Genomic DNA, 9,741 nt, shown 5'->3' on the forward strand with positions numbered 1-9,741 from the left:
CCCATGCTGACAAAAGAGCAAAACGAGCATTAAGACACTTGGCTTCCCAATACGTACTCATAGACAACGAGCTACAAAAAAGGGTACCTAAGGGTCAAGCTCTCTTATGTGTAGGAAAAAAGGATGCTCAAAGAGCAATGATGATAGTCCACGAAGGAATTTGTGGAACTCACGTAAATGGCAAAATGTTAGTCCAAAAGATATTGCAAGAAGGATACTATTGGACTATAATGAATAGGAATTGCCATCAATACGTAAAAAGATGCCCTAAGTGCCAAATCTACGCTAATTTACAACATGTTCCTCCATCTTTATTCTACACCTACACTTCGCCATGGCCATTCTATACATGGGGAATTGACATCATCGGCAAAATCACTCCCCTAGGAACAGGAGGTCACGAATATATCTTAGTGGCAATTGATTACTTTACAAAGTTGGTCGAAGCACAATCATACGCTAAACTCACTGCAAAACATGTAGCACTCTTTATCGAAAGAAATATTATTTGTCGATTTGGAGTCCCACATGAAATGATAAGTGACAATGGAACTCACTTTCAAGCCGAGTGTGAAGAATTACTCCAAAAATATGGTATTAAACATCATCATTCTTCTCCTTATAGACCTCAGACAAATCAAGCAGTCAAAGCAGCTAATAAAAATTTAAAGACTATCATCGAGAAAATGACGGAAAATTACAAGGATTCGCACGTCAACAGGAAATACGTCATTTTCCTTGGTTTATGGAATGGATGCTGTACAACTTGTAGAGCTAAAGATTTCATCTCTACGCATCGCAATAGAGAGAAAAATCGATGAAGTTGAATGGACTAGGGCAAGATATGAGGACCTAATTCTACTTGATGAAAAACGACTAGAATCTCTACATCACACTCAATGTTATCAAACTCGTATGGCTAGGCATTTTAATAGGAAAGTCAAGACAAGAAACATCAAAGTAGGAGATTTTGTGTTAAAACCATTAAGGAAAAATGTTTTAGATCCAAGGGGAAAATTCAGACCTAATTGGTCTGGACCCTACATTGTTAAAACAATCCTGTCAGGAGGTGCAGCAAAATAAACTGACATGAATGACAATGAGTTTTCGAACATGAAAAATCTTGACCAACTTAAAAAATACTACCCATAATCACTTGAGTAGGACACTCAAGAGAGCTACATTTGGCATGATTCCTTTAGAAAGGATACGTAGGCAACCCTTTACGGGTGCGACCATTTTTTTTTTTCAAACCTCGCATCCCAGACTTAATAAAAAATTCAACAGAAGATCGACAAAATATCGGCGTCACAGGAAAACTTCTGGCGCCAGCCCATGAACCTTAGCGCCAGACGACAACCCCTGTCGCTTGACGCCAGACCTCCGTAGCTAGCGCTAGTCGTAAAATCGCAGCGCCTATTTTATGTGAAGTATCAGGGAATATTTTGGTGTTTTTCGGAATTTTTTCGACATCCGTACTTGGAAAAATTTCTGGTAAATTAAATTTTCGGTTTTCATTGCTTTAATAAATTAAATTTAAAGGAGATAATTTAATTAAAAATCTAGAATCTCATTAATAAAATAAATTACATTATTGATGGAATTTAAATAAACCCTAAATAAATTAACTTTGAATTTAAAACTAAGTTTAATAATTGAAAGTTAAGCAATGCTTTTAATCTCTTTTCTCTTTCTTTGTCCTCTTCCAATTCTTATCTGCGTCTTCTTCCTCATCCATAACTTTAGCTAGTAGGCATCCTTTAGAGGACCTACATTCAATCTTAGAGTAAATAGTTTCTCCTTTAGCTAGGACCCCATGTTTCTTTTCTTCCCAAGCCTTTTTCTCTATAGTGTCAGTTTTCCTTTTTCCTTTATCCTTCGCAGAGCTTTTCTTCTTACGCATTGTAGGTGTTTTGAACTCAACTCTTTCACCCAAACGTTCCTTAACATGAATCCCTTTATCACCTAGACGACTCTTCACATCAGTTTTACTCTGATTTTTCTTCATGTCCTTTGAAGGTTTCTTACTTCATTAGGCAAGGAAGGAGGAACCTTTTGGGTAATCACTTCCCATAAAGGTCTAGCGCTCCAATAAGTATCAAATTTGTCTACTTCTTAAGAGACAGGGAACTCAAAAGGACGACGAAGATCCCCGGAAGGAATTGTTTGAAGTAAGTCGTACTGTCTTTTCACCCTGCTAGGGTAATAGAAAGTCATTCGGGACAAGCTTGGAAGACGGCAAAAAGGCTGCTTGTTGACACCAACCATCTTTTCTATTTTCCACCAAGGGATGACCCACTTGATGGAAAAATTGCAAGACCCGAAGACCTTCTTTCATTCATGGCGCCCCAACTTAGAGAAACGTTTCTTCCTTCTCACAAAGCAATTTGGAGTGTACTACTCGATATTGTCTGGAGGATTAATCAATTCTAGTCTTTTCATTAGCCACATCTATAAAAAAAAATCAATTCAAATAAATTATTATTACTATACAAAAATATGTTTTTGATTTCTATAATTAAAAATATTATTTTTCTACCTGTAATAAAATTGGAGAGCCCCAAAAAGGCGCTTTCGGATTCTTCTTTAATTCGTCAAGACTAAGCATAGTCTCTCCAACTATTAATGGCATTGGATTTCTCCCATATTCTATCTGCACTTAAACAGTTGATATGATTGCTTGACCCTCATTAGTTTTACCACTAGTGAGAAGATATTGATTAAGCATGCAAAAAAGAAAAGCTATTCTTCTATAAACATGAAAAGACTCCGAATCAGGTCTATCAAAATAATTGCGAGCAAATTCTTTCAAATTAACTATGCTACCATCTACTATTTATGTTAGATCTTTGTCTTTTAAATTGAAGAAGCGTTCAAAATCCTTATAATAATATTCGTTTATTCTAGGGATTACTACAAGATCTATTGCAGGGAAGCCTAAAATAGCACCGAATTCTTCCGGCAAAGGGCTAATTTCATCATACCCTAATCTAAAGCAATGAGTACCAACATCCCAATATTCTAGAGCGGTATGAATAAAGTCTAAATCAAGATCTACCACTTTGACACCATAAATACCCCCAATGTGAAACACATCTAACTTTTTTCTCTCCTTGGCAGTAAGAGACCGACACCATTCATGAGTGAAGTTGGTAAAACTTTTAGAGATTAGAGACATGATTATTATTTCAAAAGCTAAGAACATTTTTAATCTGCTGAAATTATGAAGAAAATCTGCTTGGCAGGGGGCTATTTATACACAAAATCGGCGTAGTTTTAATCCGGGAAGGATTCGGAGTCAGCGCTCATCAGCGCCAGATGCCAAATATTAGCGCCTGACGCTAGAGCCTGGCGCCAAACGCTAAGCGTAGCGCCTGGCGCTACACCAAAACGCGTGGCGCCACGTGGCGCTAACGTGTCTTATTATACGAGCTTTCCAAAAACCGCTTTTTTTGGCCTGATTCGAGTCTGACCAATGACTTTATGGTCTTTATTCTTTTTTATACCTCTTAACTAAATTTTATTTATTTCTTCTTCTTAATTAATATAACTATTATATTAATTATATTATTTTTTATATTTTATTTAGACTTAACTTCTAAGTTTTTATAAATCTAATATTTTTTTTTTCTTTTAGTTTTTCATTTCTTTTTTTTGGGCGAGAAAGTCGGATACCCTCCATCAATATTAAAACTGACGGAATTTTTTGCGCAAAATTTCGCAGTTCTTTACACACACAAACATGCACATTAAAAAATGAAAAAAAATAATAAATAATAAATAAATACTGAATAAACTCATAAGTAATATGTATATACAAGCATGCCTAAATAAAGAGTCCAAATAGAGGCAAAGTTCTATATAAAGTCAAAATAAAATAAAAAAAGCACAGGAACAAACTACGACGTCGGGGGACGTACACCCATCATCTCATAAAACTGCACCGTACGAGGAGTAACCTCTCCACTAGCTCCAGCTCCAGCTCCGGTCTCCTCGGGAGGTGGAAAACTCAGCACAGGACCCGTCCACCCAAGATAGACCTAAGGTTGAGGCTACGGAGGTTGCTACGATGACGAGCCAACCTCGTACATCCCACCACATCTAAGAGCCAAAGTAGCCTCTCCCTGGCCCACCGGCGCAGCAGGTGCACCCTCAGATGAAGAGCCTGAGCCTTCTACCGCCTCGGTGCGGGCAACCTCAGAACGACCGCCTCGACATCCCGAACTAGTGCGGCAACGTCTTGAGCTAGACCTTGCAAGGTCCCTCCGCACCTCGAGTCTCATACGGGTACGAGAAGGAATGGGCTGACCCTGCAAAAGGAACTAAAATCAGAAACATGCAAAATAGAAGAAGTAATGCAAAAACATAAGAGGAGAAACTACCTCTTGGACGGCGTCATCTTGACGACATGTAGCCACGTTCCTCATCCGAACGAGCTGGCTCCGGAAGGCATCTATGCACCGTGCCATCGCCGTAACCACCTCGCGCGAGAATTGTCAAGAAAATAAAGTCAGTAAAGATGCATAACATATATGGACAAAAGTTGCAAATAATTAAGCTTACTCGAGTTTGGTGACGAGGAATCGACCGCTCCACGAAGCGCTCACCCTCAGGAGCTGGAGGAATCATCTCCTCAATCGACCCGTATGTCCCTTGATAATGAATAGACATTCGAGGTTGCACGAACTTAGTAGGTTCAGCCTGACAAAAGCAAATCAAAGTCAGTAAAGCATTACTTGGGGGCTACTTAACAAAAGGTAAAAGTTGAACATCATACTGCCACCTCCTCAGCTAGTACAGGGACTGGAGCTAACAATGGTAGTAGCTCCTCCTCATAGCACCGCCCATGGATTGTATAAGATCGCCAAGGGGTACCAGCTCTCTCTGACATGCTCACCAACCTCGCGGCGTTGAACATGTGACGCGATGGAGGAGTAGGAACGACAAAGGTGTCCGAGGAATGATGAATAGCAACCCTCTCTCCAAGATACGCGATCGCTCTATATGTCCCCAAGAAGTAGCGACGCTCAGCAATATACTGCGCGGCTAGCCCAGGGACAACCAAGCCGACCCACGATTGGTACAGCACGTCAGGCTCCTGCAAAGAACGCCTATTAGATAAGAATCTATCGAAGGTAATGCAAAGTACCCAAATATACAAAGAACCATACCGAGATGATCCAATCTCGGACGTAAGCATTGGACATCCCAGCACGGCGGCTTCCCCATGAAGCACTCACTAGAAACCTGCGCGGCGATGGTCTCGCCGGCGCAACCGAGGGAAAGTACTTGTGGAACCAGATCTACAAAAGACAAAAATTATCATTAAGTGCTAATCAAAGATTAAAGCTAAACTTTATGGGAGATTAAGTATACCTCTATGACCCTCTAAAAGCCGAATAGAGCTACGTTCCCCGTGAAGTACCGGTGCCGACACGAGTCTCGTAACGCTCGGATGAAGTCAGCATAGGCCAAGCTGGCCCAATCATAAGTCCCGATCAAGTATAGATCACGAACTGCAGGCAGGTAGTAAAGCAGCACTCTACTACCCTTGTGAGGGGAGAACGTATTGACAGCAAGATAAGTACAAAAATGCGCACCCGTTGCTTTCGGGTGGTCGCATCGTCATCAAAAGCCGCTGCTAGAGTCGAACGCCGAATCCTCTTTTCACTGAATTGGGTCGACTCTACCTTAGCACGAGCCCGTAAAGCAATTGGACCCAAGAGCTCCTCGACCTCGAGAGAAAAGATGCTGACCTCGTTGTCAAACGGCAGCACAACAGAGTGAAACTCCAGTCCCGTAATGAGACTAAAGTCGGTCGGGGTGACCATCATCTCACCCTAAGGAAAGTGGAAAGTGTTGGTGGTGTCCCAAAAGAACTCCACCAGAGCACGAACCACATGGTGACCCTCGCTAGAGGCAATTATAGCCTCTAAGGTCTCATAAAGCGCAGCCAGTCCGCAAGACTCCCATAGAAGCCTCGTCTCTCCGTCATTGACAATGTACATCTTGTACAGGTCGCCAAGGTGTCGCAACCTGAACCATGGCAGCGCGTCCTACCGACTATGTTACCCCATCGCACTCTCTCAGAAATGTGGTAAACAGGAGAGAAGTACAGAGTCTGCTTATCCCACTCAGGGTGTCAGCCGAGAGAAGTGGACGGGTCGGCATCGTCCTCTACGGGCTCGTGCTCCCGTCGAACGTCTCGGGACCGTGAACTCGAACCTCGCTGTCTAACCATGATACATTATGCAAATTTATCATAAATTAAGGTTCTATAGTATCTAAGGTCCGCCTAGCCGCATGATACTATGTTAAAACAGAGCACGTAGTGTTAAAACAGAGCACAAATTCAAATTGAACATATACGGCATTTTTCAAGCATTTAAACAATTTCTTGCAATACTATAGTAATTATTGTGAAAAATTGGACGAGAATTGCTAGCAAAAACGTCAAGAACAAGCCACATTGTCTTCATGACCTTAAGAGGTCCAACAATGGTGATTTGTTCGTTTCTTCACCAAATTGAGTCAAAAAAGTCTCAAATTACTCCCAAGGCAATATATAAACATAATCAAGCAATTTCATGGCATAAAATCTGACAAACAAAGAGAATTAAGCAATTAAAGTTTCGAATTTTCAAGAAATTTGTGAACAAATATGTGCGAAATTCATAAAAACCGAGGTGAGTTTGAAGAAAACTTACATAGATTGAGAAAATAAATGGAATAAGCTTTGATTTGCAACAAATTTGAGCGAATTCGGTTGAGAAACGAGCAAGAACGAGCCAACTGAAGTTCTGAGTGATTCTCGAGTGAAAATACGAGCAGCAGCAGCGGAAATGAAGAAGAGAAGGGTATTTATGAAAAACCCGACTCTAGCGCCAAGCGATAGATCTTAGCACCAGTCGATAATGCTTAGCGCCTGGAGCTAGTGCCAGCGTCTGGCGCTACAGCCAAAGATGGGGCGCTAGCAATATTTAAGTGGCGACAAACTATCCAGTCACTCAGTGCAGTTATTCCAACCTCTTGCAATATATTTTGGGTCCTTGGTACGCCTGTTAGCCCCTCTAAGAAATTTGACATGATTTTAGTAATCGGCTTGACTACAATTACATAAAGTGATCGACATGATGAATGATCGTCTCACTTAGCTTAAAGCGCCTAAGCATTTGGCTCATTGCAAAGCACCGACATAATGGTTCATGTAGCAAGGCACTGACATACTGGTTCATTCGGCAAGGCACCGACATACTGGTTCATTCAGCGAAAGGCACCAACATACAGGTTCAAAAGCAGCAGAAGCGCCGACGTACTAGCATAACGAAAGCAAAGTTCAAGCGAGCTTTTAAAGATCGACAAGCGTGGGTCTTCGGTAATTTTCCTTGGAATATTATCGCAACAAATGAGGATAGCTTCAAGCGAGGATATCTTTGGCAGCGTTCCCTAGCTTGCGGAGAGTTGTCACAAACAACTGGAGCTGATTTCAAGCGAAGTTGTCTTCGATTGTGTTCCCTGGCTTGCAGAAGATGGTTACAAAATGCTAGAAGTTGGTTTCAGGCGAAGCAATCTTCGATAGGGTTCTCTAGCTTGTAGAAGTCTATCAAAGCGGAATTGGTGGCAGTTACAAGCGTAGCAATCTTCAGGCGGCATTCTCTAGGTTGCAGGAGGTCGTCAAAAATACAGAAATGCAGTAATGCGACAACAAATCGGTTACTACAAAGACGTGTGCTCGACGGTGCAAGATACGTGTTTCTTAACTCTTTTATCTATTTAACTAACGCTATTTTGAAGCTATTGGCGTTACAAGAGTGGTTTAGGATCGCAGAACGTTCTAAATCATTCTCCGTCCCTATCGATACTTTGACTTTTGAATTCAAAACTTGCGTTTCTCGAAACTCAATCAAAGTGGGGCTTCTGTACACACCCATTTGTGTTTCCCAAAAACCAAACACGGTGATGAGTACCTTTTGCGTCGAATCATAATCGAATGAATTGAAAATGTGGAAAGTCTAGTGTTGCGGATATTTTTAATTTCATTTCTTTTCTCTCTTTTTTTTTGAAAACCTATTTTAAGAAAACAGCCAATCCAGTTTGTTTGGGTCATAGAAAGGGTCCAAAAATGGTGTAGTTGGATGGGGCTTGAAAAGAGTTTTCCAATGATATATTATAAGCCCAATTCCGATGAATAATGAGGAAGTTATGGCCAAATTACTAAATTGGGCCCAGTTTGAGCCTTATATGCGGCCCAATGATCTAGAGGAGGGCCTAATATGGATTTATCACTCCTAATGAAAAGAAATTAATCATCAGTTGTGCTTGGGTTTGATTGTTGTATTGGTTGTTCCTTGGATAACATCCTCTTGGGTTTTGGGGTTGAGATGGAGGTGGATTTTGATATTGAGGATTGGAGTTATAGGAAGGTTGAGCTTGTTGGTTCCATTGTTGGGGTTGAGGTACAAACCCGGGTGGTGGTTGTCTCCAAGCTACTCCACCGCCGCTTCCTCTAAATCCCTCTTTCCTAGTGTTGTATTCCGCTACATGTTCGGGGCTTAAACCTCCAAAATAGGATGTATCATGGTTCGTTCCTCCACAATTTTGACAAGATAAAGAGTTAACTTGAGAAGAGCTTGGTCCACCACTTGAGCTTGCATTCACACTCTTGTTCAATTTGAAAAGCCCTTTTGTTAGTTGATCAATTTTATGTTGTAATTGATCAACTTTCTCCAATTCGTAAATACCACCTCTCTTTGGAGCGTTTCTTCTTCGGCCCCCTTAAGAGTAATTCTTTGCTACCTCTTCTATTGTGGCTTCAACTTGATTTTGAGGGATCTTGATTAATTGGCCACCCGCCCCCGCATCCAAATTGGCTCTTGACATGGGCTCCAATCCGTCGTAGAAAAACCGCATGAGCAACCCTTGATTGTACTCATGGTGAGGACATGCTTGCACCAACTCTTTGAATCTCTCCCATGCTTCACCAAGACTTTCATCGGCCTCTTGCTCAAATGATGCAATTTTCCTTCTCATTTCGGCGGTCTTCTCTTCGGAGATAAAGCGCTTCAAGTATGCCTTTACAACCTTCCTCCATGTCGTGAGAGAGTTAGGCTTTACTTGCTTTAGCCATTTCTTCGCTCGTCCGGTGAGAAATTGCTGGAAAAGGTGCATACGAATGTAGTCTTGACTCACTTCACTTGTTTGCATCATTGCGCACAATTCAAGGAATCGGTCCAAATGTTCACTTGCACTTCCGGAGAATTGCTCCGATTGGACCATTCGAGTATATTGTGGATGGATTGAGAACTTGGTTTCCGTGATTGGTAGCAAAATTCCTCCCGTGAGCTCATAATCCTCCGGATTTCCGAACTCACGGAACAAGACATCATTCTCTTGTCCCGCCATTGATTCGCATGGTGAACTTGAAGAGTAAGTATCACTCTCACTATCAACTATATCACCAAAACCTCTTCCGTTGTCTTGAAAAAGCCTACGGACTTGTCTTAAGGTTCGGTTGATTTCGTGGTCAATTTGATGTGAGGGTGTTCCTTGAGACCTCCTAAGCATTCACTAAAGTTAAGCAAACAATTAGCAATGACAAGGATGATAAAACAAAAGAAACAAAAAGAAAAGAAAGCAAAATGACTCTAACAAAAGCAATAAAATTCGCTAAACAAGCCGCTTCCCCGGCAACGACGCCAAAATTTGATCGGGATAGGATAGGTCGTTAAACTACTCCCCTAA

The 9,741-nt window shown here is 41.3% G+C and overlaps 1 non-coding gene across 1 annotated transcript; it reads left to right on the forward strand.

Annotated features, from left to right (window-relative positions):
- The first annotated feature begins 8,925 nt into the window (after positions 1–8,925).
- On the forward strand, positions 8,926–9,033 carry LOC145633306 (small nucleolar RNA R71). Its single transcript, XR_014112640.1, has one exon. It is a non-coding gene; the product is annotated as a small nucleolar RNA R71 (small nucleolar RNA).
- Positions 9,034–9,741: the final 708 nt, after the last annotated feature.

Source organism: Chenopodium album, chromosome 5, assembly GCF_948465745.1.
Source record: "Chenopodium album chromosome 5, dcCheAlbu1.1, whole genome shotgun sequence".
In the NCBI taxonomy this organism is placed as follows: Eukaryota; Viridiplantae; Streptophyta; class Magnoliopsida; order Caryophyllales; family Amaranthaceae; genus Chenopodium; species Chenopodium album.